We start from the raw sequence: 14,215 nt of genomic DNA, 5'->3' as shown, positions 1-14,215 counted from the left end.
CTGAGAGACTCTGTCCCATCCTGGCAGACAAAGACCTAGCCTCAGCTATTCATGCATTCATCACCTCTAGGCTGGACTATAGCGATGCAACTTACCTGGGCATGACATCTTCAGTCCTTAAGAAACTCCAACTAGTACAGAACGCTGCAGCATATCTCCTCAGCAACACAGGCTACCGTGAGCACATCACACGTGTCCTCCACTCTCTACGGTGCCTTTCCATAGCACTGCAAATCAAGTTCAAGGTCTCGGTTGTTATCTTCAAGACTCTCCATTGCCGGGGCCCAGGGTACCTAAAAGGCTGTCTAAAGCCCCAGGATGAAGACACTGATTGATGGCTTCACTCCTCTGACATATGGAACTCTCAATAATAAGGATGAAGCTAATCTGTGCAGGAGACAGCCCTGTCCTGGGGGTGGTCCTCGGACCACAGGCCCATCACAAACCTCACCAATTTCTGCTCCAAGTACCAGGTGCATGTCTTTGCCTTGTTTTCTCTAATATAAACACAGACCAACAGGTATCTTTATATACAAATCAAACCCCAGAAACCCTTCCAAAACAAACCACTCCACTGCACACGCTTCTCCCCCTGGGAAGAGGACGAGAGAACAAACACCATGGGACATATGTGTAGTCATGTAATTTAAGGAATTACTGGAGGGTACTCAGGCCCAAATTCACAGAGGTAATTAGGGGCTTAACTCCCTCCCATTGATTGCAGTGGGAGTGAGATGCCTAAGTTCCTTTCTGAATCTGCACCTCAGATACTATGACACTGAGCACAGTGTAAGTACTAGAATAGATATGCTCACTCCAGTGGGCAAAGTTGCTCACTAAGGAGAATCAATGACATTGAGCTGGAGTACAGATCAGATCAGTTCTCTGCTGGAGCCAATGTGCAATGGATGCAGCTTAACCCGCTTCAACCTACCTACAGCTACCTGCCATAAAACATGCAGAGGTTTCATTGATAACCCTGATGCATAGCCCCAAGGCTGGAGCTCAGTACAGGGGTTAAGTGTTTGGTTTCATTGTCTCTTTCCTCCTGCCAGAGATATCCAGAAGCCTGCTGTGGACAGTGCTCTGACAGAAATAAAGGGAAACCCTAGAGACTTGGTGCTCAGAGTGCCCCTTCATGGACATTCCCAAAAGTAGTAGAGATACCAGCTGCTATCATAGAGGTAGGCCTCCAGTAAGACCTGCTACTTCTAGGGCCTCCATCACCATTGGATCTGAGCACCTCACAGTCTTTAATCTACTCATTTATACTCACAACAGCTCTGAGAGGTAGGGAAATGTGATCATCCCCATTTTACAGATGAAGAAGGGAAGCACAGAGAGGGCAAGTGACTTCCCCAAGGTCCCACGGGAAGTTTGTGGTAGAACAGAGAATTGAACCTGTCTCCCTGGAACTCTAGGCTAACACCCTAACCAGTCGACCACGCTCCCTCCCCAGTGTAGGGGTGTAGTGGCAGTGGTAATTCCATAGGACCGATCAACAGGGTCTTGCCTGAGTGAGGACTGCACGGACAGGTACATAGTTTGCAAGGTGCTTTAGGATCTTTCAGGATGAAAGGTGCTGCATATATGTCCAGGAGATTATGCTGATGCTGATAAATGGCACATGACACTCCCATTGACAGGGACAGAAACCTCAGCATATTCCCCACCTGCTGGAGCTCACTTTTCTGTGTCCTTGTCCCTGGACTCCACCCTTCCCAGCCTGAGCCTGCTTACCACAGCAGGCATGGCAGACAGCGAAAAGGGGAAGAAAACACCCTGATTCACAGCGAGAATATACTCCCCTCCCGAATTTCTCCTACAGCATCGATGCCACGTGATCAATGATTTTCAACCATGCAAACCTGTGCACGGAGAGCATTAAAAGGCCAGTCTTTAGCCACCAGCAGCCAGGAGGTTCTAAGTTAAGGATGCAACTCGATTCTGAATGTAGCCCTGTTGGGTCTATTTAATAACAATCATACCCTCTATATCCATGTAGCGTCTTCCCTCTAGAGTGCTTGGAGCCCTTTTGCTAAACCTCAAAATCCCACTGGAGGTTGGATAGGGAACCATTATGCTTCAAGCTGTTTTCCAGGTGAGGAAACTGAGGCATGGTGCAATTAAATGTCTCGTCCAGGGCTAGTCCATGAATCAGTGGCAGTCAGGGATGAGAAAAGGAGTCCTGGCCTCCAGTCCTTCACTCTAATCATTAGACAAACTCCCATCTGCCAAAGCCCCTTCTGTTTGGTGAAACCTTGGAAAGCTGGGGGAAATGGGATACTTGAAAGGCAGCAGGCCTATTGAATCAGCTGACCCTTACAAAATAAGATGGACCTGACTCTGTGTTGCCCTGCCTGGTGGAGAGCCATCCTGATTTAGATCCCCTCTTTGCCTGGTGGAGAGCCATCCCCTCTTAGATCCCTGGTGTCAATGACCGCACAAGGAGCAGGACCATGGTGAATCAGTCTCTGTCGGGGGCGTGTGGCGGGGAGGAGGGGAGTTACTCTGTTTTATTTGATTGCATGGAGATGGGTTTGGTAGTTTAATTTTTTTCCACAGCAGGCAGGAAATCCATTGCACCAGATGGATCCTGCCGAAAGCATATTGGGGGTGCAAATATTCCCATGAAATCCAAAGAAAACAAACAAACAAGCAAGCATGTGATTCAGAATTTTGCAGGAAAATGATGTTTGAAGGGGGAGCAAGCTCAGCCGTAATGAAACAGCAAAGAGTTTCCCTAGGACATGTATCACACTTAGACACAGCTTGCGTGAAAAGGAACCATACAGCATGTTGTACAGACAGATGTTATAAGGGATTGTCTGCATGGGGAAATAGCCGGGAATAGCTATTCCACACTGGTTCCAGTATGGAATAGCTACCGTGCTCTAAATGCACAGCCTGGCTTATTTTGCCATAGCTTCCTCGTGTACGCAAGCCCTATGGCATCCCGGGCACAGTGGCCAACTTTCACGTGGTAAATAAACACCCCGACTTTCACAATAAGCCCAAAATCAAGCTAATCCCATTTCAAAACAAGGCCCAAACAAGCCAATCCCTAAGAACCCCAACACTCTGTGACTAGATCCCCCCAGCGTGCAGTCTGGGGCTGTGTTGGGCCTGCTGTGCACCCCTGACTCTCTCCCCACCCTTGCCCCTGCTTGCCAGGAGCCGATCAAAAACAAGAAGCAACGAGCTACAAGCCAAAAACTAGCCAACAAGTAACTCACAAGCCAATTAAGCCAAAAACAAGCCCAATTTCTGCTTCAGGTTTGGCATGTCTGATTCCAAGCCCAGAGGATCTTAGGAATCAAGTGTTCTGAGGACTCCTTTGTGACTTGGGCTATGCACCCATGCAAGGGAGTAAAAAGACAACATCTCTTGAGACCCTTGCCAGATACCCAGACCTTGGGCCTAGGTCGGCTGTAGTTAGCAGGGCTGTGTGCTTATTTAAGCCCCAGTTCAGCAAAGCACGTTCATCTATGCTTCGCTTTAAGGATATGGGCAGTCCCGTTCACTTCCGTTACTTAAATGCTCTGTTGAATCGGGGCTTTATTCCTTCCCCTGAGCAGGTAGGTGGGAAGGGGTGAGAAAATGGTGGACCTTTGGCTCCACCCACCCAATTCACTGATGAGAGCAGCTGAGTAAGCAAGGGGAATTTCAGCCAGTGGCAAATTACTACCTCCCTATGCCTCTCCTGGAGCAAGCAGAAATCCAGGGAGGCCTTGTGCCGCAGAGGGGTGTTTGTCATCACAGCACCTCCCAGAACTAGTCCTGGGGTAATGCAATTTACTCACCACCCCCACTCAGCCTAAGGGCACAATCTAGCTCTAAATAAAGACAAGACATACAATGTGGGTGCAGCGCAGGGGGTGAAGTGGTTCTGGGGCAGCAAGGGATGAGTTGATGGGTCTCTCTCTCTCGCTCCACTTTCCTTTGGGCAAACATACTCAGCACAAAACCTGTCTGGCACCTTGTAATTGGCATCTCTGCTGTTGCTCAACAGAGAGGCTAAGTACTGAGCAGATCCAGTCACAAAATTCTGTGAAATTCCTCCTTGCAACTTTGGACAACAAAAAGCCGGGGTGAAGTTTTCACAGATGTTTTCATTAAAATGGCACCCAGCTGTAGCGTTGATCGAGCCCGGAGACTGCAAGAACTTCTGCTCCTCTGCCACTTTTTACCAAAGGAAGCTGTGGATCCTTCAGCTCCTGAATTTTTCAGATCAAGGCTGGATGTCTTTCTAGACGATGTGCTTTGGTCAAACGCAAGTTATGGGGCTCAAAACAGGAATCACGAGATGCAATTCTCTGGCCTGCGCTGTGTGGCAGACAAGATGATCTCATGGTTCTATCTGCCCTTAAAAGCTCTGACTTTGTTTAGGACTGATCCCTATAGATCCAGGCAGAGGCACGGCTGGGGCAGTCTGGCAGAAACTGGCACTGCTCTCACCCATGGTCACAGCAAGGATGCCACTACAGAGTTGTCATTCCAACAATTGACACCACCACTAAAGTGTTGCTGTTTTTTTAAACAGCCCTATGGGGGCTGTTTCTGTATTGAATTCCATCTTATGTGTTTGTACAGCAGTTAGCCCAATGGGGGCCTGATCCTGATGGGGTCCGTTGGGCACTACTGTAATATAAATATTAAATAATATTAATGCCCTGTGGCCTGGTCTGTCAGCTGGAAGCCAGAGGCATTGTGCACAGTGGACAGTTGTTAAGTCCTGAGAACAGTGACCCGCTATTATGGAAAGGTTACAAGCCCAGGAGCTCCTGTTCCTTGTTGTAGTCCAGCTCTGCTAGGATTCACTCCAACACATTCCCAGTGAGGGGAGGAGATACCAGCTCTGTTCCAGGAACGTCAATGAACATCGAGACGAACAAATTTGCAAACTGTTGATCCTTCACATTGCATACATCAGGCCCGTCGCCACAGGCTTCATGTGCAGGTAACGCCATCCTGATGAATGCCACCTGCCATGGCACCCAGGGCTAGCCCTCCGTGGGCTCAGCAGCAGCATCTCCCTCCTGGCCTCCCTCTGGCTGCAGCCCCTCTGCTGAATTATTAATCACGGAGTGTCCCACTGAAGGGCTCCTGCATGTTAATAATTCAAGCCCACTCGACAGAGCTGCAGGCTGGCAGGCCTGGCAGCACCAAGGCTGGGGCTCTGGTGAGCTAGGAGGAGTGAAGCGTGATAAAGAAGGAAATGAATCAATAGTGTATCGCAGGCTGTTCACATCCCGGAGACTCTTTATTCTAGCTGAGAATTGCTTTCTGTGATTGCGATCGTCATTACTTCTGTATTTATTGTTAACTTCTCATCCATCATGGGACCTGTGACACAACGTAAAGGCTAATTGCATTAAAACAGTAAAAGTCCTTTTCATGCTTGGTGTGAAGGGCAAGGGGGAATGAATCTGTTTCCTTCTTCCTTCCTCTTGGGATGGATTTATTCCCATCAGAAGCAAGTTTCGCAACTACACGCTGGTTAGAATATACCAACCCTCTTCCCCTCTACCAAGCGTATCCCTTGATCCAGTTCATGGAGGGAGGTCTGAGATCGGGTGAACCCCAGCTCAGTGTTCAAAGCAAACTCACAGGAGCTGGGAGTCCCAGTGCAGCATTCCAAGTTACCAGGTGCCATCAGCTGTCACAAAACAAGCACAGAATCCTGAACTCAAGACCAGAAGGGAGGTGGGATGGGCTATGGCAGCATTCCCCAGGCATGGGATCTGCCTCTAAGGTGAGGGTATGAGGATGAGCCAGGGGGCGTTGAAGATGTAGAAATTAAGCTGGGGAGGGTTTTAGCAGCACTTAGTGGAGTTGGAAGGGGAATGCAAAAAAGATTGAGAGGAGACTTGATTTCTGTGTTTAAGTACCTTAATGGGAAGACACTACCTGGTACTAAAGGACTCTTCAATCTAGCAGATAATGGCATAACAAGAACCACTGGTGGGAAGTAAAAGCCAGACACATTCAAATTAGGAATAAGACACATTTTTAATAGTAAAAAGAAAAGGAGGACTTGTGGCACCTTAGAGACTAACCAATTTATTAGAGCATAAGCTTTCGTGAGCTACAGCTCACTTCCTCAGATGCATATCGTGGAAACTGCAGCAGGCTTTATATATACACAGAGAATATGTTTAGTCTCTAAGGTGCCACAAGTCCTCCTTTTCTTTTTGCGAATACAGACTAACACGGCTGTTACTCTGAAACCTGCCATTTTTAATAGTGAGAGTGATTAACCATTGGAACAAACTACCAAGGGCAGTGGTGGATTCCTCATCTCTTGGCGTCTTCAAATCAAGACTGGATGATTTTGGGAGGTTATGCTTGAGTCAGACACAAGATATTGGGCTCAGTGTAGGTGTAACTGGATGAAATTCTCTGGCCTGTGTTATACAGGAGGTCAGACTAGATCATCCTAATGTTCCTTTCTGGCTTTCAAATCTATGAGGCTAATCTTATAATGCTGATGGTACACAGGGCTATGGGGAATGAGCTGTGTATCAGTTCAAGTCTATGGATGTTTGTGGACCTGGGTAGTTTATGCCAGGATTAGCTATGACCCTCATCACATTGTGTAAGCCTCATCTATGGGGAAAAGTGGCACTGTTTAAATGTAAGGTGTGATTTTAAACTGATTTAGTTAAACTGGTGCTAGAGGCTATGTTAAGACTCTCATTTCATTTTAAACCAGGCTTACTTCAGTTTACCTTCAGTCACTTAGGAGTCAGTTCAAGCTAAACTTTGGGGCAGTGTAGCGGGATTGTTTGTTTGGTCAGCAGGCCCTAGTAGTCTGGGCCTCCAACTCCAGTCTCTTTCAGTCCAATGTGTCCTAAGTCCCCTGGATGGGGTCCCAGCTGGGTCAGTTTCCTTGTCGATAACCCATTGTCCTGCTTGTCCCTGGGCTAGGAGTTGGGGAATCTGGGATGAGCAGGGGGACCCTGACCCTCCTGCTCCACTGGGTCCTGGCCCAGGGCACAAGAAGTGTAATAGTCTGGAATGGCCAGGGTTCAGCTCCCCTCCTGCTCACCCTCCTCTTGGCCACTTCCTAGCACGCCCAATGCCTCCATTGGAGGCATGGCCGCTGTTGGCTTACCATCTTTTACTTCAAACCCACACAGGCTGGGGCCAATGCAGATAACCCTCTGGTGCCCCCAGTTCTCCCTCCCTCTCGGGTACTGTTAAAAAGGGGGTCGAAAGACTCACAGCTGGACCTACTCAATAGGGGCCTCTTCTTCCACCAGTACGGAAGTGCTCCTCCAGGAAACGACTTCTCTCTTCCCGCCTGGACTGGGCTAATAGTGCTCTCTTTACACGGGTCTTTTCCTCAGAAGCATGTCTGGCTGTGCCTATGGGGCAGAGCTTTCCTGGCCCAGTACTGCTCCAACCCTTCCCTGTCTTGGCCTTAGTCTGTAAACCTCATCACAAGCAGAGACTGATATTTCATTCTCTGTTAGGGTCAAGTATTAGGCACTGTACAACCAAAATATTACTGCTATGATACAAGCCACTCTTACCCTGAGATAAGAATGTCTACACAAGGGCTTGCACCCGTTTAATTAAATTGATTAAAAAAACATTTAAGTGAAACTGATGCAACTTTATCATGTAGACAAGCCTTTAGGGGTGGTCCTGGGTTCTAAATGAGTCTTTTGCACTGCCCCAAGATATAACCATTCCTAACATACAGTGTACAGTATGGTCTCATCTTAGACTTGAATCATCATCGCTGTGTGGCAGGGACCTTCTTTTTGTTCTGTGTTTGTACAGCTCCTAGCACAGTGCGGCACTGACTCCTGCCTGGGACTCAAGCACACTACAGATATAGAGTATTGACATGTGCCACGCTGGCTGTGTGTGTGTGGTGACTGAGTTACAAGCCCTAAGGCTAAGTGTGCTCAGCTACCCAAGGAGAGAGTTATCTATTTCTTTTTAGTGAGCTCAGTCCTGGATTGACAGCTCTGGGGACAAGAGGGGAGGGGAGTCTCCATGGCCCATTCAGCCTCTGGTCTCGCTGCCGAGGCTTCCAGTTAGTGCGAATTGGATGGTGGTTTCTGCGGTGTGGATAACAACGACCGCTAATCCCCAACTGGTCAGGCAGTGCAAGCCGGTGGATTGTTTCAATGGACGGTAAAATAATTTGGGACTCTGTGTCTACTGATCGGCCCTTACTTGCAATCGTTTCCCATGCCCCCCCAGATCTCTCTCCCTGATCCGCCTGCTCTAAAGGTGCTCGTGCTGACCTCTGGCCCCCCCATGGTCTAAGTTACGGGTATTGCTTGAAATTCACAAACGAAAAGAATTTCATTTTAACGGAGTTCGGGTTGGATGGTGTGTTTCAGCAGAGCCCAGCTAGCAGCTAATATTAGCCTTCATGTACCAGCATCCTATGACATTAAAAGACACCAAACACTAAAAAGGCAGGAGATGATTAGCTAAGAGAGACAGCCAGTTTCCCGCCACTTTATAATCCTCCATCAGACACTACCCACCCACCCAACAAAAAACAGGCGGCTTTGTGGACTCTGTTGAACATCTCTATTTTAGGGTGTCATGATTCAGGAGCCCCTTTTTCCAATTCACTTGAAAGTTGGTGGAAAACCTCTTCTTTGGCCCTACACCTAACTTACCAGTTTGGAGGCTGACAGTCCTTTATTTGTGGATTTTGAGAGTTGGGTCAGGTCATACAAAATCAGGTTTATAAAATCTCCCCACTGTATTTTCCACTGCATGCATTGGACAAAGTGAGCTGTAGCTCACGAAAGCTTATGCTCAAATAAATGTGTTAGTCTCTAAGGTGCCACAAGGACTCCTTTTCTTTTTTTTGGTTTATAACAGAAATTCAGTTGCAAACTCAACTATGGAATAATTTACTGCCACTCCGTAATATGACCAGCTCCTTGACCCTAAATAAGTCCCTATTGCAGTGCTCTGGATGCATAAAGGGGATTTACAACTGCAATGAGCAGGCAGCTAAAGATTTTGCCAGCACGGAGCAATCCTCAGTTGAGGTATTCACAGTCAAGTTGGAAGGGTATATTGAGTGAGGTGCCACAGGGATCTGCCCTGGGTCTGGTTCTATTCAATAGCTTCACAAATGATTTGGATAATGGCATAAAGAGTACACTTATGAAGTCTGCAGATGATACTAAGCTGGGAGGGGTTGCAAGGACTCTGGAGGACAGGATTAGAATTCGAAATGGTCTTGACAAACTGGAGAAATGAATTTCATCCTATTTCTTTCAGACCAACAAGGACCAATGCAAAGTACTCCACTTAGGAAGGAACAATCAATTGCACAAATACAAAAAGAGAAATGACTGTCTAGGAAGGAGTACTGCAGAAAAGGATCTGGGGGCTAGAGTGGATCACAAACTGCACATGAGTCAACAATGTGATACTGTTGCAAAAAAAATTGGGAACATCATTCTGGGATGTATTAACTAGAGTGTTGGAAGCAAGACACAAAAAGTAATTCTTCCGCTCTACTCAGCACTGACAAGGCTTCAACTGAATTTTTGTGTCCAGTTCTGGGCACAAAACTTCAGGAATGATATGGACAAATTAAGAAAGTCCAGAGGAGACCAACAAAAATAATAAAAGGTGTCAAAAATAAGACTTATGAGGAAAGACTGAAAAAAATTGGTTTTGTTTAGTCTGGAGAAGACAAGACTGAGCGGGGACATAATACCAGTCTTCAAGTACGTAAAAGGTTGTTACAAAGAAAAGGGTGATACATTTTTCTTCTTAACCACTAAGGAAAGGACTCAAAGTAAGGGGCTTAAATTGCAGCAAGGGAGATTTACGTTAGACATTAGGAAAAAATTTGTCAGGGTGGTTAAGCACTGGAACAAGTTACCTAGGGAGGTTGTGGAATCTTTGTCATTGGAGATTTTTAAGAAGAAGTTAGACTAACACCTGTCAGGGATGGTCTACATCAGTGGTTTTTAACCTGTGGTCTGCGGACCCCTGGGGCTAAACAATCCCAGCTCCCTCAGCCTCTCCTCATAACTCATGTGTTCCAGTCCCCTAATCATTTTTATTGCCCTTCGCTGGACTCTCTCCAATTTATCCACATCCTTCTTGAAGTGTGGGGCCCAAAACTGGACACAGTACTCCAGATGAGGCCTCACCAATGTCGAATAGAGGGGAACGATCACGTCCCTCGATCTGCTCGCTATGCCCCTACTTATACATCCCAAAATGCCATTGGCCTTCTTGGCAACAAGGGCACACTGCTGACTCCTATCCAGCTTCTCGTCCACTGTCACCCCTAGGTCCTTTTCCGCAGAACTGCTGCCTAGCCATTCGGTCCCTAGTCTGTAGCTGTGCATTGGGTTCTTCCGTCCTAAGTGCAGGACCCTGCACTTATCCTTATTGAACCTCATCAGATTCCTTTTGGCCCAATCTTCCAATTGGTCTAGGTCCTTCTGTATCCTATCCCTCCCCTCCAGCGTATCTACCACTCCTCCCAGTTTAGTATCATCCGCAAATTTGCTGAGAGTGCAATCCACACCATCCTCCAGATCATTTATGAAGATATTGAATAAAACCGGCCCCAGGATCGACCCTTGGGGCACTCCACTTGATACCGGCTGCCAACTAGACATGGAGCCATTGATCACTACCCATTGAGCCCGACAATCTAGCAAATTTCTATGACTTTGATTCTATAAAGTTTCCTGTGATGCCTTTGCACCACCTACTCCCTCCCTCCAGCATAGGGAGAGTGTCGGAGGCACATCTGGGGCAGAGAACGGCCGCTGAATGGTCTCCAATGGGCTGATTTGACTTACACTGAGGGGAGGATTTGAATGTCACTTCAGCTCAGGAGTGGGGGAATTGGAAAGGTAGTTTAGAGCTCCCTTTGCCTCCTGCCATACTCAACTGCACCAAGCATGAGCTCAGTGTATCTGAGATCCCTTCCCTGTATCTTTAAATTTCCCTCCCTAGCCCTCATAAAAAACCCCAAATGTATGGCTACTCAGCAAAGCCAACAAAAGCAAGCAAAGCTGTTTTTTGTTGTCCACGGTGTTTGGTAGCCAAAAATAAATCAGGAAAAATGTCAAAGCCGCTCTCTTGGCCAGCCCACGAGGGTATGCACTTAGTGGGCCAGCTAGTTCAGCTGGTTAGAGTGTGGTGCTAATAACGCCAAGGTTGTGGGTTCAAGCCCCATGCTGGCCACTTCACAGTCCTAAGAAAGTGATGTGTCTTCCTTGAGGGAAGGGATAGCTCAGGGGTTTGAGCATTGGCCTGCTAAACACAGGGTTGTAAATTCAATCCTTGATGGAGCCATTTGGGATCTGGGGCAAAAATTAGGGATTGGTCCTGCTTTGAGCAGGGGGTTGGACTAGATGACCTCCTGAGGTCCCTTCCAACCCTGGTATTCTATGATCTCCAGAGCTAAAAGCATGAGCTACTATCGCTTGTGTTCAATAGCTGGGACACAGCAGGTGTGGGCTGTAACAGCTCGTGTTCTCTGTGAATCAATCCTGAGGAGCGTCTGTAATGCATGCCTACCAGTGGGTTACATTGTCACTCTATAATAACACGATCTGCCCAAAGTTGTGGAGAAACAGGTTATAAAAAACCCAAGCAAATGTATATTGAGTCTCACACTGGTATTTATCAATAGGCAACCGCAGAAAAGGAAGGTCACACTAACTGTGGAAGGACGACATCTACAAGAGAAATCACTATTAGAACCAGCACTTATACGTAAGAGGTACCAAACTAACACCGTGTACAACTGTTAGTACGATAGTCAGGTCCCTAGCTAGTACCGTGTACTATGTTTCTTTCTTCCTCCAATCTATGGGCTGACGATGGCTAAAAAATGCCTCTTTGTCACTTCTTAGGGCAAACCCACAACCTAACTTGCTAGTCATTCCCTTGAAAGGGCAACTGAGCCTTTAAGCTAGGTATTCAGGTTGGTATTTCCATAGAGGACCAAGGAAGTTAGGCACCCCAATTCACCAGTGTTGGAAGCTCTAATTCCATTAGGCTCCTCTGAAAATCCCAACTCAACTTTTTGGTTACTCATCAGGTGATCCTGGTGTTTTGATTCTATTCCATTCAAATCCCTGTGGACACTTGCCCTCTAGGAGTTAGACTGAGGGCCACCTCTTCTATTCTAATCTATATAGGTTTTTATAGTATGCTCATCACTGGTAGCATCCAAGCTGCATGTCGTATAGACCACCAAACAGCAATGAGATACAGATTTTGAGCCACCATCGCCTCAGACTGAATTCAAACCAGCTGGACACTACCAACTGCCTTTTCCAGCCCTGGGAGCCAGCCTGTCCCTGGGGAGGGCACATATCCAATACAAATGCATGGCTTTAAAAAGTACAATTTGTTAACATTTTGTACACAAGTTGCTGATGGGTTCCAATCCATACAGTGATAGGAGCAATCCCCAGAATCACCACCTTCATCCGTCAGTTTGAGTCCTCTTTAATACTTGAATAGAGCTGATTGACATTTTTGGCAACAATTTGTTGTTGTTTGTTGCTGAAAAATGGGATTGCACCAAATTAAGCCTTTAAACTAAGCATTCAGATTGGAATGTTCTGAGAAGCCCAAGGGAGGTCTCTGAAAGATCTTCATGAATATTTGATTTCTTTTCCCCCACTAAATTTTTTCATGGGAGGCAAAAAAAAAAAAAAATCATTTCCCAGTCAGCTCTGTGGCTGAGTTCTTTGGAAAACCTCGATCCTAGCATACAATAAACAGTCCAAGATGGGCACAAACCAAAACCCTGGATGCTAATGCTTCTAGGAAGGCTCTGATCCAGATCCAGATCGAGAATCTCTATGTTCAAAAATACCATTTTCCACTTGGTTTGCCTTCTGCTGTTTGCTTTGTGTGTCTGTTAATACACAATCCTGGTTTGTTGTTTCTGCTTCCCCGCTAAATACTAAAATGTGGTGTCTGCATTGTGCTTTTGCCACCACCTGTGATCTGTCACTTGATTCAGAAGCTTTGCTTTTGCAGCCTACGCAAATATTGTCTCAAAATTTACAAATATTCAGAATGTCAGTAATATATGGGGCCTTTGTGAAAGCACCTTGTTTTATGGGCTTAACAACAGGCTGTGACATGGGAAACTGACGTGCTGTATGTACAATGCACAAAACCACCCCCTCCAACCCTCAATGCACAAATATCAGCTTGCGCCATAAATAGCAAACACGATTTTTAAAAAAGCCTAACCAACCCCCCAAAACACCTCTAAGCAAAGCAAAATATGACAATACTTCAGTTAGGACGGGGCACCCCTTTTCCCCCTTTTCTGTGCAGGTGGGTGGGAAAGAAAATCAATGCAGAGAAGCATTTCTGGATCAGCACATTTGGAAACAAAATGTGCCTTTGTATCTAAAAATCGGAGTGCCATGAATATTTAACGTGCAGAGAAAAGAATGGTTTTGTCAGCGTATAAAGCAGTCCCAGTGAGGCTAAATTCTGCCTGCCTTCTATTAGCTTTCCTTCTCTGTCAACAGAGATGGGAGGAGGATGGGGAAAGAGAAAACCGCTCGATTTGGGAAGGGAAAGGGATGTATCTGACTGGGGACAATTAAAACAAAGAGGTGCCTCTATCTCTAGCTAACGTACTGTGTTACTGTGGATATATAGTCAGGTCTGGTAAGGCTGAGCTGTGTCACAAGTTTCAAAGTCCTCCTACACAGCTAGAAAGGTCTGAACAATGGCCGGGTCTGGCTGAATAATGTCATATATCAAAACAGAGGCCACAGGGGGAAATTTCATGCAGTTGAGAACATGTGGCGGAGAAAGTAGCAGTATTATCATCTCCCAAGCCAGGACAGTTTAAACCTAACCTGTCCCCAGTCAAAGGGACTTGTCTGTTACAGGAGCACGATTGGTTTCTAGAAAGCTGGTCTCTCTGGGTCTGCAAGCCACACGTACAGCATGAAATCTATGAGCTACAAACATATTGAGCAGGAGGTGTGAGAACAGACTCTCTCATCATGTCCTAGAACAAATGGAATAATGAGGGAATGAGGTGGGAGGGCAGGTGGGGTTATTTCTGCACCCAGATTAGGGCCTGGTTCAGGAAAACATCCCCATTCAGGAAAACAGTGAAGCTCATGTTTCACTTGAAGTCTGGACCAAAGCACATGCTTAGAGTTAAGCTTCAGTGAATCAGGGCCTCAGTGACTCCATTTCCTGA

General features: G+C 46.6%; 1 non-coding gene across 1 annotated transcript; it reads left to right on the top strand.

The window, feature by feature from the left end:
• The first annotated feature begins 11,131 nt into the window (after nt 1-11,131).
• On the top strand, nt 11,132-11,205 carry TRNAI-AAU (transfer RNA isoleucine (anticodon AAU)). The gene has a single exon. It is a non-coding gene; the product is annotated as a tRNA-Ile (tRNA).
• The last annotated feature ends 3,010 nt before the right edge of the window (nt 11,206-14,215 follow it).

Source organism: Lepidochelys kempii, chromosome 16 (assembly GCF_965140285.1).
Source record: "Lepidochelys kempii isolate rLepKem1 chromosome 16, rLepKem1.hap1, whole genome shotgun sequence".
Classification (NCBI taxonomy): Eukaryota; Metazoa; Chordata; order Testudines; family Cheloniidae; genus Lepidochelys; species Lepidochelys kempii.
Note: the sequence above shows the minus strand (reverse complement) of the source record. Positions and strands in the feature narration are given on the sequence as shown.